Here is a 23,856-nt window from a genome sequence, read left to right as displayed (position 1 = left end):
TTTGGAGTGGGGGTTTAGTCGCAATGAAATTCCGGAGTTTCTCTTTGTCTGGGAAGGTCCATATTCTTTCTTCATGGAGGAAAGAGAGCTTTGCGGGATAGAGTATTCTTGGTTGGCATCTGTTTTCTTGGAGTCTGTTGACTATGTCCCTCCACTCTCTCCTTGCCCGTAGTGTTTCTTCAGAGAAGTCTGATGTCAGCCTGATTGGTTTTCCTTTGAATGTTATCTGTTTCTTCCCTCTTGTCAGCTTCATTATTTTTTCCTTGTCCTGGATTCTTGGGAGCTTTACTATTATGTGTCTTGCTGTGTTTTTCCTTTCGTCGTGGAAGTTTGGTGTTCTTCTTGCTTCTTGTATATCAATTTTCAGCTCCTTCTTCTCATTTGGGAAGTTCTCTTCAATTATATCCATGAATATTTTCTCTGTTCCTACATCTCTCTCCTCTCCTTCTGGAATTCCTATAACTCTTATATTTCCTTTCCTCATGGAGTCAGATAGTTCCCGAAGTCTTTCTTCATTCTTTTCCTTCGTACTTCTCTTTCCTTTTCTGTTTTGGTTCTTTTTATTTCTGTGTCTTCAAGATTACTTATTCGTTCTTCCATTTCATCTATTCTGCTTTCATTGCTTTTCCCAGAGTTCTTTAGTTCCTCCATTAATTCTTTGATCTCCTGCATTTCTCTTACTTCCCTCTTTAGGGACTCAATTTCCTTCTTCTGATCTATCACTTTTTTAATCATGGCAATTTTAAATTCTCTTTCTGGAAGGCTCAGAAGTTCTTCCAAGTTGCTGTCGTTGCAATCTGGGGAGTGGTTTTCTTTTTGTGGTGTGCTTCTTTCCTGAGGAGTTTTTAGGTTGCGTGTGGTTCTTCTACTCCCTACTGTCTGTTTTCTAATTTGTCGTATGCGATGGGACACTGTGTTGCTCGGACTGACTGACATCTTGGGTGAACTTCTCCGCTCCCCTCTGGCTCTTCCAGGAGCCATCTCTGTCTTCTGGGGAGCTTTCTGCTGGTTTTAGGCAGTTTTTACTGAAGAAATGTCCCTGTTCTCAAATGGGGAAGCGGGATGCAGTCCCTGCACCTCCGGTTTCAGGCACACTCTTCTGCGCACCCGGTCTGCCCCGGACGTGGGTGCCTGCTCCCTCTGTGGGCTCAGACTGCTGGTCGGAAGGGGCCTGGCGTGGAATAACTTCCCGGCTGGCCACTGGGTCCTCCAGAAACCTTCTGCCCTTTTCAAGCAGTCTTAAGAAATGTCCTGTTTTATAGGGTGTTAGTGACTTTTTTTTTCCTGGTCGCTAGGTGGCGCCAGAGATCTCTCCTATTGTCCTTGGGGGGCTGTTTTTCGCCTCCCCCCACCCCGTGGGACAGAGAACAGAGCGGGAATGGTAGGGTACACCTCAACAGCTTTGGGGTGCTGTGTCTGCCTTGTGCCCCACCGTCGTGGAGAAACCACGCCCCGAATTTTCGTGCCCCGGGTCTCAGTTCAAAGCCCTCAGTTCCAGGACGCGGGCTGTAGCCCAGTTCAGTGGCGCGGGAATGGCGCCTTTTGCACCGCTCCCGTGCCTGGGTGCCTGGATCCTGCTTACTCAGGGAGGGACCTTCACCTCAGTGAGGACCTCCGCGCGTCTCCCCGCAAGCCTAGGTCGTCTCCCCGCAAGCCTAGGTCGCAGGCGCGGGGACCTGGGCAGCCGCGATCCAGGTCTACACTTGCTTTTCAAGCTCCCGAGCGCGCTGCGTTTCTGCGCAGGCTTACCGGCAGCCCGGGCTGTGTGCGCGTCTCCCGGGGTCTTTGTTCTTCTCTAATGGCGCCCGGAGCCGTTCGCTCACCGCTGGGGCGGATCCTGCAGGGTTCGCCTCAGCTCCCGTTCACGGGTGTGGTGGCTGCAATATTTCCGCTCACGCTGCAATAGTCCCGCTCCGCTGCCTCGTTTGTTCTTGTGGGCCGTTTTGGTTTGTTGTTTCCTCCTCTCTGCGGGTCGGAGAGTGCCGCCTCTGTGGGCGGGGGAGGGGAGCAGGGTTCTGCGCTTCCCTCCCTTCTAGTCCTCTTTTATGGCCAGTTTCTTCTTCGGGTAGTTTGCTGGCGTCACCCGTTTATCTTCCGTGTCCCAGTTCTCACTGGGACCTGCCGCTTTTCCTCCCTATTCACTTTTTTTAATGGGAGATCTTACTCGCAGCGTCTCCTCGCCGCCATGTTGCTCCGCCCCCCCTCAACAAATAACTTTAGTTATAGTTTCTCTACCCACTTTTTGGAGTCCATGGGAAGCTGTAATGAGCAGTGCTCTTGGCCCTCACCTCCTGCCTAGTAAGGATATGTATTATGGATATTTGTAGACCAAAGAGTATCTTGTCTCTCATTGGTGAATTCTCTTCTTTCCTCTTCCATTCTACCAATGGACCCCACTCTCTTTTCTAGGAATGGGTTCAGATTGGTTTGATGCAGTCAATGCATTCCATTCTCTGATTTTGGTTCTGGGAAGGACAGATCTCCCTATAACTGTCCAGTAGACACCTCAGTAGTAAATACAACAACAGTAGTATTTACTTAGCACTGTTATAATACTGGGGGAAAGGGAATCTGTTCTAGACTTGAACAAGCATGATTTTATCATTGACTTTGCTAGGCAGTTTTCCTGCTACCACAAGGAGAGTGGGGATTAGAATGGAGTTCACATTGAGGATTGCTGAACAGAAAGAGGGAAAGAAATTGGGTCTTTGGGGTGACTGAGATGCTGGATTAATCAACCATGAAGATGCCTTTCCTTGATACTGTACTGGTTCTGAGGACCAAAAAAACTTGATTATATAAGCCAAATGAATTGTGTCTTATCTCACTTGTAACTCGGAGCATCTTAGCATGAATGGATCATTTACCTATTGATATAGAGATAATGGAGATATATTTTGATGAGGAATCCAGAGGTGAGAATACATTGCATGCTTTGCCTCTGAATGAGTCTATGCCCCTTTTAGAAATGTTAAGACAAGATTAAGAAGACCTAGTTGGAGACATCAAGTAAACATGTTAGGTGACAAAACAGAGCTAAAGCCATGATCTGGTGAATCTGATCCTTTTGGTGAACCTAGAAAATTTTGAATAATAGCAAGTGAAAGAATGGAGATAATATTTCAACATCTGCAGAACAGTCTGTGTGATATCATTTTTTTCAGAGCTAGGAATAGAAAGAAAGCTTGGATTAAGCTCCTTTTGTTTCTGATCCTTCTTTGGAAAAATCCCATGTCACATGTATAGGTCAGCATGCAGACTCCAAACAACACTAGGATGCTCTATAGGTATGGACCACATTTACCTCACTCACCTTTGTATTTGTTTATTGATTGAGTTCCATATGTGAGTTGTAGACACTAAAAAACATTCTAGTGTGAAGAGATCAGATGGCAAACTGCTAGACAAGTAAATATGTAGTCTCTTGGGTAACAGTAACTGCTAAGGAGAAAAAGAAAGTAAGAGTGCAAAGGAGGACAGACATAGTAAAGAGTTACCATGAAGCTGAATTTAAACAGAAATCTGAAATAAATGAAGGAGAGAGGCAATGTGGATATCTGGAAAAGAGTGTTCCAGGAAGAGGGAATAGCCCATGTGAAGGGACTGTGGTGAAAGCAAATTCAACATGTCTGAATAATGTCAAGGATGAGTCAGAGAGAGTGAGAGGCCAGAATATGGCTGGAATATAGACAAAGTCTAGGAGCTTTGAGCTGTCAATTATTTAGAATACTTTGAGAAAAACTTAAGTTTGGGTAACAGCCATGTTTTGCCCTCATTTTAGTTGGAAATGGGAATTCAATACAAATTATAATTGCTTATAAAATAAACCAAACAAACCAGGAAAGGGCAAGGAAAAAGTCCAAGTTTTCTCCCTTTTATATCCACCCTGCCTATTCTAAACACTTAATGACACTCCACTCTGGAACAGAGCAAACAATTTGTTGGATAGTCATTTATACTCCCCTGCCCCAAGTTTATACATATTTTACCTACTGCAATATATGGTAGCATATATATGTTTATAATTATTTGTATTTCTTATAAAATAGAATTTTATCATCAATATTCTCTGCGAATTGTCAATAATCATCCAGTGCAGTCCTTTCTGTCTTGGCATTTTGATATTCTTACATTTTTCATGCTAGATGATGGAAGCACATAAGACCTATAATGTACATGGGTCCTCCTAAAATTTTCTCATATAATATTCTAGATGATGGAAGTCATTGGAAATAATTAAATTATTTAGTACAAGTAAAGCTCACTTTTGGTGCTAAATAAGATTTTTCTTCCCTCCCTCTCTTCTTTTCTCCCTCCCCACCTCCTTCCCTCCTACAGGTTTGCCTTGAAATTTGGTACCTAAGTCACAAAAAAAGGAAAATATTAGAGAGAACCATGGAATTTTGGAATTGAAATGCAGTTAAGATATTACCTAACGTAAGCTTGTTTTATTAGTTTTGTAAATATATATCGAGTGCCTAATACTCAGTGGGCACCGTGACAGATGTTGGTAGAGACAGAAAGTAGACAAGGACACTCCCAATCTTCATTTTAACAGAAGGGCAAGTGAAGGCTCAAAGAGATTGGGAGCTTTTCTGAGACACAGAGACACATCAGGAAGTGACAGATGTGATTTAAACACAAGCCACTTGGCTCGAGTGCAGGGCACTTCTCATTTTATCTCCTGGACTATGGCAGTTTCTAAGATGCCATTCCTGAGTGCTCTCATTTGCAAAAAAAGTTAAGCCATTAGCGGTCCATTCCTGCAGTGAATGAAATACTAGTTAAACAGCTCCCATCTATCGGGAGCTGGTAATTTACTCTGAAAAATCTAGTGTAAAAATCTAATTTCAACCCATTTTCTCAGAGGGTAAATTTTATTCCATTTCCTTTTCTCAAAGCTCTGTCATTAGCATATTAAACTAATGAGTGAATCAATTATTTAAAACTGGCAATATTTTTTATTATGTCTAATTAAGTGTTTAATCAGGACATTCTGGTCTTTACTACTCTAAAAGCAGCTTTCACCGGAGGATAAATAGAATGATTGGATGAGACTTTACTAGCAACCTCTTGCATGCAGAGGTCTAGGGAGGAAGCTGGAGCTCTAGCACTGAAGGCGAACAGGAACAAGTCACAGAAGAGACAGGAAATGGAAACAAACCTGAGCAGGAGCAGCAGAAGATGGTGACTGTTTCTAAATGGACTTTTGACCACGGGGAAGGGAAACTACCACCCCAATTTGAAGACATGCTTGCTAGAGTTTTAATTGCATAATTAAACTGAAATGTAGGGCAGGTAAAGTACTCCCTGATTTCCTCTAGACTCCTCTAAATTGTTCAACTGTATCATTTATGTGGTAGTTAACCAAGTGCCTCAATATTTATAAAGTATTTAAAAGATCATCTGAAAACTAAGCAATAATTATATTACATTTCAGGGGAAGTCTTTGATTCAGAAGTATATATTAAGCATGTATTTATTTACTAAATTTATTATATTTCTGGTAATGCCACTATATTACCCAAAGGCCAAACCATCTTAAAACTGTCAGTGAGCCTTATCAATATCCAAGAAAATTTCCAGGAACCACTCAAAGGAAGATAGGCCAAATGGAAACAAGAGGTGAATTTGCCTATGCATTCATCCAATGAGTATTTCTCTAATGCTTCCTATGCATCTGGCACCATTCTGTTACTAGAGATAGAATGAATAACAAGACAGTCATGATTCCTATTCTCTGATCTTGCAATGTGCCCAGAATATTTCTAATATGGACATACTAGAAATTATAATACTTGTGGCAAATAAATGCTAAGGGCAGGTGCTGACCGCTATAGAGCACTTGGAAAAGGGGAGTCAGGGAAGCTTCTGAGTGGAAAATGTATACAAGATCAGACCAGATGGCTAGTAGTCATAAACCTCCCTTTCTTTCAGGAAATAAGAAAATTCTGACTGACTCACTCATTTAGAACAACCTAGATGTTGTTAGACTATTTTTAAAAATATTGTAGGTATGCGTGTCAATGAACAAGCAAGAAATTAAGGCATTAAGAGTTTTTTATCAAAAGAAAAATACCGGATGGTCTCACTCATAGCAGGAATCTAGAAAACTTAAATAAGGGACCAGGAACATGAATAACTATAAGAAAGTGAAAATCAAAATTAACAAAAAACTATGAACCAGAGACACTCTATGGGGGGTAGGGGGCAGGAGGGGAGGGATTGGGGTCAAAATAAGGGGGTTGCAATTGTATGGAGAATATAAAAACAAAATTTATTATTAAAAAAAAAAAGAGTTTTTCATCAGGGCCTCTCTGATGGCGCAAGCGTTCCTCAGTCTACTAAAAATGGAGCTACCGTATGATCTGCAATTCCACTATTAGGGATCTACCCAAAAGACACAAAACATTGATTCAAAAGACCACCTGTACCCCTATGTTTATTGCAGCACTATTTATAATAGATTAAACCTGGAACCAACCCAAATGTCCCCAAAATAGATGACTGGATCAAGAAGATGTGGTATATATAAACAATGGCATACTATTCAGCAATCAAAAGAGATAAAATCATATCATTCACAGCAATGTGGATGGAGCTAGAAGGAATTATGCTCAGTGAAATAAGCCAGAAGGAAAAAGAAAAATATCAGATGGTTTCACTTATAGCAGGAATATAGGGGAACCAAATAAGACATCAGTGTAAAAAAATAAAAGCAGTACAAAACACAGCAAAGCAAAAACAATTATAAATCAGAGACATACTGCAGGGGAGGAGGCGGGAGAGGGATCAGAGGGTGGGAGGGAGGAGCACAGGATACTGAGGTGATGGTGCCCGGGTGCATTGGGGAAGGAAACTCTATGGGGACTACACCTGAGGGGGTGGGGGGAAGCAAATATTGTTTAAAAAATGAACAATGACGTAAAAAAAATAAAAAAAATAACTAAAAAATTTTAAAAAACCTTCAGAGCTATCAAGTTAACATTAGCCACTGTGGCATGAGTTCCATCCCCAGCCAGGGATCTAACCCACATGGCACAGCAGACCTCTCATGTCTTGCCATGCTCCCCTCAGCAGTGTATTTCAGTAGATCAGCCTGTTCTATTCCCCACTCTGCCTCTGGTGAATCCTCTCACCTTCCCCCCCCCCACCTCTGGCCTACACCCCAGTTCCTGTATGCATAAATAAATAAAAATAAGTCATTTAAAAAAGAGAGCTTTTCATCAAAAGCTGGTGAAAGCAGGAGGTCAGCAAACTAAGCAGACCACTGAAACTAGCCTTTGCCCTAAATGTATTTCCCAAACAGCATGAATTTGAGCTATTTTCACAGACTTACAGGGTACAGGAAACAGATCAACAGGTCAACCACAGGGATTAAGATGGGCTATCAGGGTGTGTAATCACAGTGTAAGGTGAACTAGAAATAAACCTAGCATAACTCTCATCTCTTTCCTTGGGGAGACTGCAAGTAATGCTCTTACTTTGCATATTACTTCTGAGTAAAAGGGGCAACACTCCTTTGAAAAATCATAACTTGGAGTCAGTCACCCAAATCTTAGAATCTGGAATGCCCAGACCTTAGGTGATCTTCCCCCTCTCCCCCCAAAAAAAACCCCTAAATATGAAATTTTAGCTTAAAGCACTTTCAGGTTGGTATTGCTCTCAGATACTTGGCAGTAGCAAGCATCAGTCTTCTCTGGGAGAATTATCTTTAAAACACAATAGACAACACACCCAGAAACAAAGGAACTGGCTTAAAGCAGCAGAAGCAAACCACAGAATAATCAGACCTCTAAACTTCATATGTTCAAATTATTTAAACTACCATGACCAGGTCAAAAATAAACAGGATATGACTAAATCTGTATTTTCAGTGCAGATACTATAAAAAGTGACCTTGCATATCTGGAAAGGTACCAAATAACACCTCTACAAATTAAAAATAGAGCAATTAAAATTAGTTTCAGGGGATGGGTTTAGCAGTGGAGCAGACTCAACTAAATTCACAAAATTAACAGGAGAGGAGATATATTCCAGTTCCCATATCTCTAGTAATCAGAAAGCAGCACAGAGACAGAGACCAAGTCATTGAAAATATCAGAGAGATATTAAGAGAAGTGGAGGAGAGAGTGAAAGGATACAGCATTATTGAGAAGGAGGGGGGCAAGATTGTTGGAAGCTGCTAGTCACACACAGGAAATCCAAACTCTCTATTTTCTGGACACCTAGACTACTTCCTAGCCTCTTTTAGAACCCAGTCAATGGCCACAAAAATCATATATGCCTCTCCTCTATTGGTTCATAAACACCTTTCATGTATATTCCTCCATTTTCTTTTCTTTTTCTGATTGGCTTTGATGGAGATGAATTTGGAAAGTCACGTGTTGAAGAAGCAGAGCTTCTGTGAGCTGGGTCCCTGAATGACCACAAACAGGAGATTAGCCCTGGTTCGCTATGTCTGCTCAGGAACATTCAAGAGAATGTAATAAAGCTCTATTGTGGAGCCATTTTTGGGTCCATTTTCTACCACAGTCTAACTTAACCAGACACAGACTAGAGGCAGTATTTTAAAGATAACGGCAGATTATTCTCTAGAATTGATCAGAGATACACTTTCTTATTTAGGAATCCAAACAAATTGCAGGTCAGGAAAAAAATCCTTATAAAATGTGATCACAGAGAAACTGCAGAACACTAAAGACAAGAAAGACTTAAAAGTAACTGGAAATAATGCCAAGTTTATAGCAAAGAAAACATATTTTAACTGAGAACTCGCCTCTTGATTGTTACATGTAATCACAAGGCAGTAAATTAATTTGAAGAAATATTCAAGGGGACAGTATCATTTTCAGTTGCATGCCTACAAAAATATCTTTCAAGAATATGGCCAATGTAAAAACATTTTTAGACAAAAAAGACCTATCACTAAAGGAACCGACTGAGGAAATACCTACTTCAAGCAAAGGAAAAGTGAGTCTAGATGGAAAATCTGACAATGAATGAAAACAAAAACGTTAATGAGTAAACTTGTGTATTGGCTATGTAAAAATGACAATTCTAATGTCTTCAGTGTTTTAAAACAACAAAACTACAATATGTCAATATAGAATTAATTCAAGAGCTGGAGTTTGGGTTAACTGTTGAGCAAATCATTGTAGTTGGGGAAATGGAGAGGGAGAGTAAAGCTATTGAAAAAATTTAAAATTTGATGAGATAAACAAGCACAATAAAATTTCTGGAATCAAAATAGAGTATGTTATTAGTATATTACTCTAAATTGGGAAGAGAGATAAAGAAATGATAAAATTGTCAAATCACACAACAGACCATGAAAAAGGAGAGAAAAAAATTGAAATGTAGAGCTAGTAAATAGTGTTTAAAAATAAATTTATATGCATATTAATAATAAATTAGTGTATGTATGCATATTAAAAATAAATGTAGCAATATGTAACATTAATATTAATATTTAATTTGAAATAAAATATCAATGAACTAATATCTAAAAGTTCCCGTTTTTAGAAAAGATTGTTAACCCAGATAAATTTCTAAAATAGTTAGATGCTATTTACAAGAAAAACAGCAAACTTGTAAGGTTACAAAATAGATGAAAATGATATGCCAATGTAAATTTTACGTGAAAGATTATATATACATATAATAGTGATATGTTATTTCATATGTAACAAAAGATTACTATATATAAAAATTGAATTTAAAGCAGTAGATTTTAGCGAGTAGATTTTAGCAGCAAATTTTATTTTAGATAAGGGGGGTCATTATGTAATAATAAAGGATTCAGTTAACTAGGAATATATGACCATTCCACCCTTACAACAACTAAAAGCACAGCCTCAGAATATATAAAGTGAGAACAACTAATAGCTTCATAGAGAGAAATTTAAAAAAAATTAACAGTGAGAGATATTAACAAAGCTCTTTCAGAAACTGATACAGTGAGCACATAATAATCAGAATATTTACAAAAACTTTGAGGGAAGAGCACAAGGGACTGTGGTGATGGTTCACAGGTGGATTAGTGGTGGGGATTTTGCGGGGACTACACCTGAAAGGAGAAAGCAAACATTGTACTAAAATGAAAAATTATTATGTAAAATATATATTAATTAATTAATTTAAAAAAATTGAACATAATTAGGAGCTTTATGAGTTGGGTTCATATAGAACATATCTTTTACATATCTGTTTATTTTGTTTTCCCCAAACTCCACAAAGCAGGGAGTTTTGTCTGCTACATTCACTGTTGTATCCCCTTGAACTTGAATTTCATTCCTGATACATAATACATGATCAATACACATTTAACGGCTGAAGAGAGAAAATGGTGCTTTGAGGTAATAATAATAATAAGAATTTGAATGCAGCAGAGAATGGGTAAGAGTAACCAAGAGAGTTATGCTGGGATAAATCACAAAAAAAATGCATTTTTTTTCTGTATTAACTTGAATTAAGAATTAAATAAGTCATATTACTTATTCAAACTTTCATGCTCCTAATAAGGGAAAGTCAACTCTGCCTGCACCTGTGGGGGCACTGGCTGTCATGCGGAGCCTTTTAAGTCTGAATGTTTAAGATGTTCTGGTATGTTTGCTGTGTTTGAAGTACTCTCTTGAGTAAATACACACATACATAAAAATAGATATCTTACGTGCACACATACACCTATACACAAATATACTTACATATACACACACATACATACACAAGCTTTTGAAATAAGCAAGAGACAGAAGCAATAAGCAATGCAATCAACATCTAGATCTCTCTTGTAAAAGCAAAGAGGTGTGTACAAATAGATTATTTGTGATCTTTTGAACTTGGAAACAAATGGGTTTATGAGCAGACTTCCTTAAAAAAATGTATTTTAAATAGAAGATGCCTACATAGATTTTTTTGTTTGGTTGTAGTCCACAAGCTGATTATGGAAAATAGTAACTTGTCAGTTAAGCATTGATCAGCAGGATAGAATTTCTGGGCACCACCTATGAAACTCTTACCCTGAATTGATTGTATCTTGTATCACATACAGTTGGTTGGCTGGCTTATTCTAAGCAAGAAGGCTGTTTAAAAAGCTCACTGTGATCATCCTTTTACAATACTCTGATGGGCTATTTGAAAAGGGATAAATTTTGTTAGAACTAATGTGTCCTAAACCACAATGGCCTCTGCCCAATAAGTGTACATTCATGGATTGCTGGTAATTTCAAATTTATTTTTATTAGCTTGTACTGTTGTGTATTGTTAATAACCTAACGACTAGACTATCTGTTGTCAGAAGATCTGTTTGATTGTCAAGATTTTCAGGAAAAAAAAAACCCTTACACTCTTTCTATGCTTTAGCTACCAGGCTCAGGTCTTTCAGAAATGGGGATCTGTGGAACACACAAGGCTTAAGCACATATGAAAGCTGGCACACTGGCTCGGCATGTAATTGAAGACACATTTCTCCATGGATTGAAGTGTTTGTTTAGAAATACACTTCCCATTAGACTTTTTTGCACATTTAATATTATTTTCAGAAATGATTCCTTTCATGGTTTTCTTAAAAAACTTTTTTAATAGTGTGAGAGGTCTGTTGTGGTTTGGGCGTGGCTACACCAGTTGTAGCCCTTCAAGTGTTCATGTATTGGAATAATCATATCCTCTGTTACTGGAAATCATTGTTTTTGCTCACAAAAATTCACAAGATTGTGCTTCTTCATTTTTCTCTAAATCTGGGTCAGTTGGGAGTATAGTTCTCAGTCAGACTCTTGGTTTATACAACCCTGGGAACAAAATGGCTGCTTAATGTTTTAAAGACCCCCCTCCCGTAAGCCAAGCAATTTTGTGACAGGGTGCTGCTACCTCTTCTCATCATTCTCTTTTGCACAGCTACTCACATGCTGGAAAGTGGCAAGAATCAAAAGTCTCCTAGTGAGAGGAAGCAGTCAGCAAGTGGACCTCTCCTTCATTGTTCAGCTGTAGTCTGGTGAACAGGGCTTTGCGTTGCTGGTGGAAATTCAAGCGTGAAGCCAATTTTTATGCTTTAGATGGCAAAAAAATGCAGCTAATTCCGAAGGGTTTCTCCTTCTTCCCCTGGCAGCTGGTATGTTTACATAGTGGGGATGAAAGGCCTGACATCTGTGTTTACATTTCTATGTAGCAGGGTCCCCCAAACCCACAGTTAGGAATCATTTATATCCAAGCACCTCTGCCCCAGAATTACAACAGCGAAGTCTTTCAACTTCTCCTTGGCTCGGGCCTTTGATCTCCCTGTGCAAAATGCTCTCTGATGAGTTGTGATTGGAAGAGGAGGGCTGGGAAGGTTTTATACTTTGACAGCTTCCTCCTTTCCTTCCACCCTCAACCGTATAGGAACATGACCCAGACCTTTAAGTGCCCAAGTCTCTTTCTATAAATTCCATTGAGTCATCACAATAAAGTAAAACAGACTGGTGTGACCAACACAGTGAGTCTCAAAAGTTTGCATTTATATTCAGCACCCATGTTGCCTCTGATTTCTGATTCCACGTAGAATTGCTTGGGTTGCTTATTAGATACGGTAATACCAGAATCCTGTGCAAACCTACTGATGTGAATTTCCAGGTGTGAGTCCAGGAATCTGTATTTTTCACATATTGACATGAAGTGTGTGTGTGTGTGTGTGTGTGTGTGAGAGAGAGAGAGCTTGCGTGTATGCATGTGATTGTTTTAGAACCCTTGGATTAATTGGACACTGGGGTGGAGCTTTTAGTTTAAGGATTGGGCTGTATTAATTTTGGTTGCAAGATCACACTGTCAAGCTGATATTTCAACAAAATGACAGTAGTTGACAAGGCCTCAGATTCCCCCCAAGTTGGAATCAACATTAAGTTGATGAAATGAAACCATCTTCTTTGTATATTTGGATGTCTTATTTAATTTCTTCTAAATACTTTGTACTACTCTATTTCACAAATGTTTGGCTTGTAAACAGAAGCAAAGTAGTTGAGCAGGTTAAGAAATATTTTGGAGGGTCTCCCCGGTGGCGCAGCGGTTGAGCGCTGGGTTGCAAGGCTGCCCGCAGCCTCTGAAGCGCTGGTTCGATTCCTGGCTGCTCCCCGGCCACTGGAGGAGGGTCCCACATGGCGCGCAGACCTCTCCTGCCGCCCGCTGCTCCCCTCAGCAGTGTACTTCGGTCCTTCTGCCTGCTCTGCTCCCCGCTCTGGCTCTGGTGAATTCTCTCACCCTCCCCTGCTTCTGACTGTACCCAGTGCTTGTATAAATAAATAAATAAATAAATTATATATATATATATATGTGTGTGTGTATATATATATATATATATATATATATATATATATGTGTGTGTGTGTGTGTGTGTGTGTGTGCCTGGATATTTGTCCCTATCTATCCTACCAAGTTTAAAAAAAAAGAAATATTTTGGAACCAAAACTTCTGAAATTTGATCTTACATTTCCATTGGGTAGTTATGCTGCCTCCTATCATCTGAAATTATATCCTTTTCTTTAATAATTTTTTATTTGTAGTAATTGTAATTCACATGTATTTGTAAGCAAGAATACAGAGATCATTTGTGTCCTTTACCTAGTTTCCCCAAATGCTTACACTTTTTGAAACTGTAGTAGCATCACAACCAAGACACCAATATTGATACAACCCATACCTGTTATTCAGTCTTCCCCAGTTGTATTTATTTGTGTGTACATGTGTTTAGTTCTGTACAGTTTCATCAAATGTGTAGGTTTGAGTGTTTACCATCACAGTTAAGATATTGAAGAGTCCCATCTTTGCAAGGATTCATGGGTTTCCTTTTATAATTATACCTATTTCTCTCCTGTACCCTCTATGAACCCTTGTCAATCACTAATCCATTCTCTAGTTCCATATTTTTGTCATTTCAAAAGTGTTTTATAACTTGAATTATATACAGTATGGAATCTCATGGGATTGACCTTTTTTCATTCAGCATAATTCCCTGGAAATTTATCCAAGTTGCTGTATGCATCAATAGTTCTTTCATTTGTATTGCTGAGTAGTATTTCATGGTTTGAATATACCACAATTTGTTTAGCTGTTCACTCACTGACAGATACTTTTTCCAGTATTGGGGTCTTATGAATAAAGTTTCCAGGAGTATTCATGTACAGGTTTTATATGGATATAACTGCCTGAATATTTTATTAGCCTCTTCAGTTTTTCTAATTTTTATACCAATCACACATTCTGCCAAATATATAAAGGCCTTCTAGTTAACTTCAATTTAATATATACTAACTCCTCCTTTGCATGCCAAGACAATACCTGCCTGTACCAAGCCTTTTAGTGTTTGCTGGTCAGCAAATTATTTCATGGTATGTTTCCTACCTTCTTAATGAGACTGGGAGCTGTTTGAGGGCAGAAGCACATCAGCTCTCACTGTTCAATTTTTTTAAGATTTATTTATTTATGCATACAAGAGCTGGGGTGTAGGCCAGAGATGTGGGGGATGAGAGGATTAACCAAAGGCTGAGTTGGGAGTAGAACAGGCAGATGGATTGAAATACACTGCTGAGGGGAGCAGCGGGCAAGACAGGAGAGGTCTGCTGTGCCATGTTGGCCAGCTCCCTGGCTGGGGATCGAACTCGAACTCGAACTCGTGCTGCAGTGGCTGCTGATAGCTTCATAGTGCTGTGTCTTAACTCCTTGAGCCACCAGGAACGCCGCAGCTCTCACTTTTTTTATAACCCGTAGTGTCTATCACAGCTTTAGAAATGCCAGCGAATGCACCAACAAAAAGACAGATAATATATTATTTTTTATTTAACTTGATATTTTGTTTTCCCTCTGTAACCAGCAGAGTTTAACATGCTACATACTGTGTATGCTATATACATAGAGAATTTGGAATCTCCCCTCACTGAATTTATAATTTAGTTGGAAAATTAAAGATAGCATTAATGCATGTGAAGTTAGAGAACAATGGAGTGCTGTGATTTTGATGCCAAATACATAGAGAAGAGAGAAATGAGGACATTGGAGAAGTTTTGATGAAGAAAGTAACTTTAAAGGAGGTGAAGGAGGGAGCCTCCCTGGTGGCATAGGGTTAAAGTCAATGCTATCAAGCTATTAGCAGCCACTGCAGCATGAGTTCCATCCCTGGCCAGGGAGCTAACCCACATGGCGCAGCAGACCTCTCCTGTCTCACCTGCTGCTCTCCTCAGCAGTGTATTTCAGCAGATCCTACTGTTCTGCTCCCCACTGCCTCTGATGAATCATCTCGCCCATGGAACCTCTGGCCTATACCCCAGTTCTTGTATGTATAAATAAATAAAAATAAATCTTAAAAAAAAAACTGATGAAGAAAACGATTCTAAGTAGAAAGAACATGTCAAACAGTGTTACAAGTGCTATATGGTAAGCTGCTAAAGGAAAGAGTTGGTGATTAGACTAGGTAGGCAAGATATGAACTGATATGATAGGGTGATAGGCTTTGATCTCCGTGCTGGTTCCATCTTATGGAATATGAAATTGATAACAAAAGCCAACGGGGGGTATTGATGTGGTGAATGGAATTCTGCTAGGCTCAATGCAAACTCTGTTAGAGTTAGGACCTACTGGCCTCTAGATATTCTGAGAATTTATGAATTTCCAGGAAATATTGTAGAACACTAAGATTTATGCCTTAATAGGAACTTGGCTCTCATGTGGCTAGTAGTTCCTGTTAGGAAGACTTTGAATAAGGATCAAAAGACTTGTCCTATCCTCTATCATGTGCTGAAGGAGGTCTGGTTGGAAGATAAGACAGTGAAACACTCAGGTTCTCCAGGTGCTGAATGAGTCAAGGTGATGAACATACACTGGGTTGAAGAGGGGTCATGGGAACTAGGCACAGGGTAAAGCTCTAATCCCTGTCATTCCCTTTTCTCTTTTTCCTTTTTCCTCCCTGTTACATCAAAACAATTTTGCTGGGAGATACTTTGAAAAGCTGATCATAAGGAACTTACCTTTTGGGTGTAGTGGAAGAAGCTGGCTGAAGATCAGAGGTCTAAGGAAGGGTCAGTGGCTCCATGAATGATAGCCCTGGGTCCATCAGTGATCTGTGAGCATAGAAGACCACAAGAACAGTGGGCATTAGAAGAAATATGTGATCATCATTGCTACACCACCACCATGACCCTTAAAAGAAATCACTTGGAAAGGAGACCCTGCATGGGACTCAGCCTCAAGATCTATGCTATCATTTTTAAGGCAATATAGTTGTACTCACTCAACAGTGAGGCCTGGGAGTGATATGTCCCATATATTCTGGTATTTTGGTGAAGACAAAAAACCAGTGTATGTTAGTACCTATCGCACCTCAGGTACTGGCTTTGCTAATTTGTGGCCAGCTGCAGAAGGTACTTACAAGTACCAATAACAAAAAGAAGTTTTGTTGATGGCCCGGTCCCTGACACTTCTGTTTATTTCATTTCCATTTTAAATAGTGAAGGCAAGGCATTTATTAATAAATGCTGAAAGAGTGCCGTTTGTAGTCTAAGATTTCTGCAAAAAGAAAGTGTTCATAGCCCAAGGGTCCCACAGTAAAAGCAAAATGTATGTAATTTCTAAATACTTATGGAATTTTAAGCACAAGTTCACTTACAGTATTAATGACTTTAATGAAGACAGACATCTCACTAAAAATCAACAAATCATTAGACTTGCTGTAAAAGTGTAAGCAGTGCCTAATTAATATACTTGTTGATTATTTTTCCTGATAAAGACATTTGTTATTAAGTCTAATGGTGCCTCGAAGATTAACTAAATAGTGTGAAAGGCAACTACACAATGACTTGAGGTCATTTAACCAAAATTTTTTTTTCTTATTTTCTCCATGAGAAAAACACATATTATCATTGTTGTCATTACTTTTATCTTATTATTAGTTGATCTAGTTTTGTTTACTTGAATAAATTCAAACATTCTGAGGGTATAGACATAGCCTCAAATTACTCTATAAAATAAAATGCAAGGCAGTATGATATTAACACTCTAATTTGTGTTTACAATTGTTTCTGAACTCTGTGAATTGATATTGCACCCTCATAGCCACCTTCTCACACTGGCTGTAGACCATGGAGAAATAGGTGGCTGCCTACTGGCCATTGTGGAGAAGGTTGGTCCTATTAATCCTGCTTTATAGATGAAAAGTTTGTATTAGTTGGCCAAGGTCTTATAATCAGCAAATGGTAGAAATTGAAATTGGCAAGAGGTCTGCTTGACTCTGAAAATTCCCATTATTTTTCCCAGGCCATGCTCAAGAAAGATTATCAGGATGTATGAGTCACAAGCCTTAGCTCTCTCCACCAAGCATTTTCCATGTTCTGAGAGTAACTCCCTTCCTTGAGAAATAAGGAGTAAGTTGGGAGGCAAATTCCTTGAGGAACACAAAATATTTAATTGCTATTCGTCACTTCTCTTACTCAGGACGAGATTAATTAATTCTGATCTTTTCATTTTCATGGGCCTAATGTGGATGGCTTAATAACTGCTTCTTGAAAAAGAGACTCTTCTGAGAAAATACCATGTGAATAAATCTGAACTCATTTCACTCCTTACTGCCTGAACTTGTTTTAAACAAAAGAAGTCTGTGATTAAAATATAAAAAGCCAAACATTTCAAATCTGGTGGTGAAAATCCTTTTCAGCATGCTTGCAGATATCATCAAAGTCCAAGAAATAGTGCAGTGTATTAAGATGTATATTTTTGAGCTTGATGTAAATGACAGGGTCTTAAGCTGCAATGTGACTCCAGGCCAAAACTAGAGACAGTTCCTAAATTCCTTAAAGTTACACCCAGAAGAAGCATTACGCATAGGCTGTTGATTTGTCAAAAACTTAACTTTCCACGACAGCCTCCATTGAGGACTGAGGAAAGTCAATAGCTTGGAGTTCACATCACCTTGGACAGCGGCTGGAAGAGGGTATAATAAAGACAGAGACCATAAACTCTGATAACAGTGATTTGCCAATTAGATGTGAGAAAAATAAAGAATCGTTAAAATGACAAAATACCATGAGTCATTAAGGGTTGGCCTAATGAAATAATAGCCCAATGTAAACCAGAGATTTATGTTCTACCAGCTGCACAATGTGGGTTTATCAAAATAATGGAAATTGACATACATTGTACACACAGTCTCTCTTTAGCTGCCTCTTCAACATTTATCTAGGGGTCACCTAGGGAAATATGTCTCCAGCTTAGTGGCTTTATTCTTTATTTTTGAATCCAGTTTGCATTGGAATATTTATTGCCTTGTCTTACCTGATGGACAGAACAGTGATTTCTCTTGAGTCTTATGATTTTCCTCTATCGCATGCTGTCTTTGCATGTTTTGCTTTGCTCGTTCATGTTCCCCAACTGTGTTAATATTTAAATGTTTCTTTTGGCAAAATATCCAGAGTACTAGGGCTTCCAGTGTTGCCCTCCAGCGCCCTTTGGAAGGGTGTGGTTTGGGTGGAATCCCCACATGTCACTGGCATTACACACTATTGGCACAGTACATCTGCCAGATGGACCTGTGGACACTTGATCCTTGACCATGTCTATTGGTGACTTGAGCTAGAGGATGGCAGCTTTCAGTCGTAATTTTCTCTTGTCCCCAAACACCCTTTGTGCTGCCCTTCCTCTGTCCTCCTAGGCTAGTGGCTTCCCAGAGTCTGAATACAAATAGGGTTCTATGGAATGTGACCACTAGCAGACAGAATATCCACTATTTGAAGGTCTAGTTCTGTTCATTCTGTTGTTAAATCCAAATTTATTGTTCATTTCATATGATTTAAGACATTTATGGTTTAAGACAACTTCACCCTTAGCAACTGTGTCAGCACAAGCATCAGTGATTTGAGGTCTGATGGATAGTGTTGGCTGTCCTGTCCTTCTCATCTCCCTCCACATCCTAACAGTCTGGTTGTGTCCTCCTCTATATCACAAATGTGAAGCTGTGGCTCCTCTCAGATTACTTAAATCACTCCAGTTGGCAACACCCTCGAGAAGACTACTGATTCCAGTACTTCTGATCAGTTATCTGACATAAAAGATGTGGTAATAATGGGCCTCCCTGGTGGCGCAGCAGTTGAGCACGGGGTTGTGAGGTTGCCCGCAGCCTCTGAGGCGCCGGTTCGATCCATGGATGCTCCCCGGCCACCGGAGGAGGGTCCCGCATGGCACGCAGACCTCTCCTGCTGCCCGCTGCTCCCCTCAGCAGTGTACTTTGGTCCCTCTGCCTGCTCTGCTCCCCGCTCTGGCTCTGGTGAATTCTCTCACCCTCCTGCGCTTCTGACTGTACCCAGTGCTTGCATAAATAAATAAATAAATCTAAAAAAAAAAAAAAAAGATGTGGTAATGGAAGTCAAGCCCCTATCTCAGGAGTCTTATCCTCCTCTTGAGTCTAGTACACGCTCCCCTTCCCTTACATGTTTTGCTTTAGGACTTGGATGCCTCTTTCGGACTTGGATGATGGTGATGGCCTAGACAGTATCACTTGATGTGTGTGTTCTGTTGCAAGTGAAGCAGAAGTTGGTGCCCAGAATTATGAGTACCCTGCAAATACCACCCCAATAGTTCTTTTTTCTCATTTTGTGAAAGCTCTCCAATTTTCCCTAGAGTTTCCCTTTCTCTTAGATTTTGCCTGTGTGCATAAATGGCTAAACTATTTTTAATCAGTCACTCAAACTAGGCAGTAAATGATGAAGGTAAATTCAACTAACTGATTCCTACCTAGGCACAACCTTCAAACTCTGCTTCCCAAAGACTGTAAATGCCACTTTGTTCATCTGAGTTGTTGGATTAAGCCCTCAGTCCCCTTAATCTTAAAATCCTTTTCTTTGGTTCTGAGCTTTTCAAGGTTTGTATTGATTCTTCTGTTATGGAAAAAAAATCTGATGAAATTTTAGTAAAGAAAAGGTGATCTGGGGCCTCCCTGGTGGCGCAAGGGGTTAAGTGTCAGCACTATGAGGCAAGCCGCAGCCACTGCACCATGAGTTCGATCCCCGGCCAGGGAAGTGATCCACATGGCGCAGCTGACCTCTTCTGACTTGCCTGCTCTATTTCAGTAGATCTGCCTGTTCTGCTCCCCACTGTCTCTGGTGAATCTTCTCACTCCCACCCCGCCCTGCACTTCTGGCCTGTACCCCCGTTCTTGTAGGCATAAATAAATCTTTTTTAAAAAAAGAAAAGTTGATCTGATATCAGAATAATCTATCTAACATGTCTATTTTCATGCTAGACATCGTGCTAGGCATTGGTATACTTTGGTGAATATACCCTTCCCACTTAGAACTTAGTTTATTGAGTAAGGTGAACAAAAACAAGCAAACAAATGCATAATTGAAAGTTAATAAAAGTGTGCAGGTGAAGCACATAAAAACGGTGCCTGGAATGTAGTTAGTGTTTAATAAGTGAAAATTGTTATTCCAGTTAATGATAATTATGACATAATAATCATGCAATTATTGACATATATAATCATCATGAAGCAATTATTATATAATCATTATACAAGATAGTATTCTGGTTATCTCTTGTTGCATAACCAGTCACCTCAAATTTAGAGATTTAGAACAATGTCCACAGCCATTTGTTTTGCTCATGAATCTGCTTATGAATTTGCTCATGAATCTGCACAGTCTGGACCATGCTCAGTGGCATCAGTTGGGAATCTCAGTCAAAGGCAGGAGGATCCTGCTAGCAATTCACTGGGACCTCCACCAAGGCTGTTGACTTGAAGTCACATTCCTCTCCATATTGGTCTTCTAATGGGGCCGCTTGAATTTCCTCATGCAGGGAGGTTAGGTTCTAAGAGTATATCAAGTGATAGAAAGCTGCCCTTAAAGCCTTGACCTAGATACCAGCAATATCACTTGCACCATATTCTATTGGTCAAGCATTCACAGAGTCTGCCTAGTTTCACATGGAAGGGGCCTACACTGCTCTTCTCAATGGGAGGAAGAGCAAAGAATTTATAGCCATCTTTAATCCAGCACACTGGGCTAAACATATAAGCTACAAAACAGCAGTTTATTTGAGTATAGCCTATTTACATTTTAAAAACAATTCATTTTCCTTATGTTTGATCCTTATGTGAGATAGATAAATTTAAGAGTGTTGCCCTTACTCCACAGGGCATTGAAACACAGGGATTTTGACTTGCTTGAGGTAACAGTCATACTATGGCAGAACTTCCTCCCAGTCCAAGATGCTTCCTACAGCTTTGTCCAGCTTGTGATTGAGCTTTGACCGATCACACACACTGGCCTGAGGCTCAAGAAGAACAGAGTTTTAATAGTCAGACCAGTCACCACCAAAGTTTTATGATATCCAGCTGAGGAATGTATTGTTGTGCCTCTGAGAACTCACTTATTGAGATCATTTTTTAGTTTTTGTATACCATCTGTTGTCCTGGTCTTCCTAAGTGATTTTCTGGGCTGGCTTCCCTTTTTACTGGGAATGGAAGGAGTTGTCAAAAGCCCAGTACATTCTTTTCTGCATTGTAAACCCATCAGGACTTAATTAGAGAAAAATACTTCAACAGCAATTGATTTGTTCAACTATCATTCAATTTGAAGTACTCTATTTTTATTAAAAATTGCTTACAATTTGTTGGATGTCCAGCTTAGGGTTTCTTGAGTATGTCTCCATCTATTTTACATCATGGCCTTGGCAAGTATTCTGTAATTAGATTGTAATTTGAAAGCTACTTCTGGTTAGAAATTGTTAGAAACTCACTGAACACTGATTCTCCTTAGATATCTGTAGATTCTGATAACTAACCTGTAAAACAGAGTTGATTAATCCTGAAAGCTTTGAGTTTTTGGATAGTGTTTTAAACCATTGCTCAACATCTATGCATTTTGAAAATCTATTCCATGTTTGTCTCTAGCTCCTTTCCCCTGAATTTTAGTCTTCTTTGTATTTAGAGAAAAGTTGCAATCATATGTTTCTGATTCATTTGTAACTAACATTTAGGGTTAGCTCATGAAGCTATTGTTTTGTAAGAACACATACTTTAAAGTTGTATGTAATCCATTTTAAGCCCTTTCTTTTCTTTAAACAAGGAAGCAGTTCTTTGCCAAACTACCTGAAAACAAAAAAAAATGTTTTCTTTCAAAGTTGCTGAAGTTATTGACAGTTTGCAGGGCATTGTCCCAAACTCTGTTGGTTTGTCTGTTTTGCTTCAGTATCAGTTTTGGAATAATTTGTAAGCATGTCATTGAATTAGTGGGGCACATTTGACCAATTTTTAGTTGACATTTCCTCACAATGTAAAGAACATCCAATTATCTGGCTCTGCACTTACCTGGTCAGTGCAACTTTTTAGAAATTGGAAGAATAATAGTTGTCCATGGAAAGAGGAACACATTTATAAGCTGAAGAAATAGTTTGTAGGGCTCAAATTCAAGTCAAAATATAAAAGAAACAGGCCTTCCCGGTGGCACAGCAGTTGAGTGCTGGGCTGCGAAGCTGCCCACAGCCTCTGCAGCACCGGTTTGATCCCTGGCTGCCAGTGAGGGTCCCACATGGCGCGCAGACCTCTCTTGCAGTGCCTGCAGCTCCCCTCAGCAGTGTACTTCATCAGTCTGCCTGTTCTGCTCCCTGCTCTGGCTCTGGTGAATTCTCTCACCCTCCCTCCCGCACTTCTGACTGTACCCAGTGCTTGTATAAATAAATAAATCTTAAAAAAAAAATAAAGGGAACAAGAAAATAGAAAGCTGGAGGGACCAAATCACTGGAAGACAGCCAGCAGAGAGATGGTGAGAATGAGTTCACAAATGACTATGTGATAGTGGTTCTAAACCTAGCTAATAATCAGAGACACTCCGGTATCTGTTTCACAAATTCAGACTCCTTGGCCTTAAGAGGGGTTAATTTAAGCATCTCTGTTCTTAAAAGCTTCTCAAGTGACTCTGTTCAGACTAGTTAGGCAACCACGGAGTAATTGGAAATAATCTGTGAATACTTCACAAACACACACACAAACAAACACACACACAAATGTATAATTATCTAAGGAAATTGAGAACCAATCCAGAATTCACTGCACCATCCCTAAAACCTGACTTTATCTTTTTGCAACTTTAGGAATAGATCTTAAGTGAATCAGCAACTGTAACTCTGTATTCTGTACAGTACAGAGTATTTCTTCCACCAGGTCTCAAACCAGGATCTGAGGTGGAAAAGCAAAACCAAATAGATGGTTATTAAGATCTAAATTGTGGAGAAGTGTTTACCTGGCATTCTTTTAATCTTTTACTTCCAGCTCACAACTGTACTATGCGCTTAATGATGAAAGTCCATTGTCGTCACTGGAGCATTGACAGTGCTTAAATCCTTTAAACCAGGATTATGTTATGTACATTTTATTGCCTTTTGGAATCTTGTCAGTGGATTTCACAATTGCCCAAATGAAGTTGAAATAACAGGTTGGTGATTGATCCGAGTCCCAGCGTGTTGTGGGGAACCCAGAGATGGGCAGTGCCTGCCCAACATCTGTTCTGAGGAAGACCTAGCACTAGGTTTGATTGTTTGTGTCAAGATGTTTGGGAATGAATCCAACTTGGTTTCAGCAATTAAATTCACTAGGTAAAAATGCTTCTAATGACTTTACTAGATTAACATTTTCAACAGCTATTAATGAGCCAAGCACTATGCAATTTTATAAATGAAGGGATTCAGACTATTATTATGTATAAATACTCCCCAAATTACCTGCTCTAGACAGGAGGCATGATCCATTCAAAAAGGGAAACAATAATGTTTTGGAAAATGATGACGTTCTGTAAATAAAACCTGGCAGAAAAAGTTGTTGGCGAAACTAATGTCTCAATTTATTAC

This window comes from Talpa occidentalis, unplaced genomic scaffold (genome assembly GCF_014898055.3).
Source record: "Talpa occidentalis isolate TD23 unplaced genomic scaffold, MPIMG_talOcc4v2.1 talOcc4.5, whole genome shotgun sequence".
NCBI lineage: Eukaryota > Metazoa > Chordata > Mammalia > Eulipotyphla > Talpidae > Talpa > Talpa occidentalis.
This window is presented reverse-complemented; position numbering follows the sequence as displayed.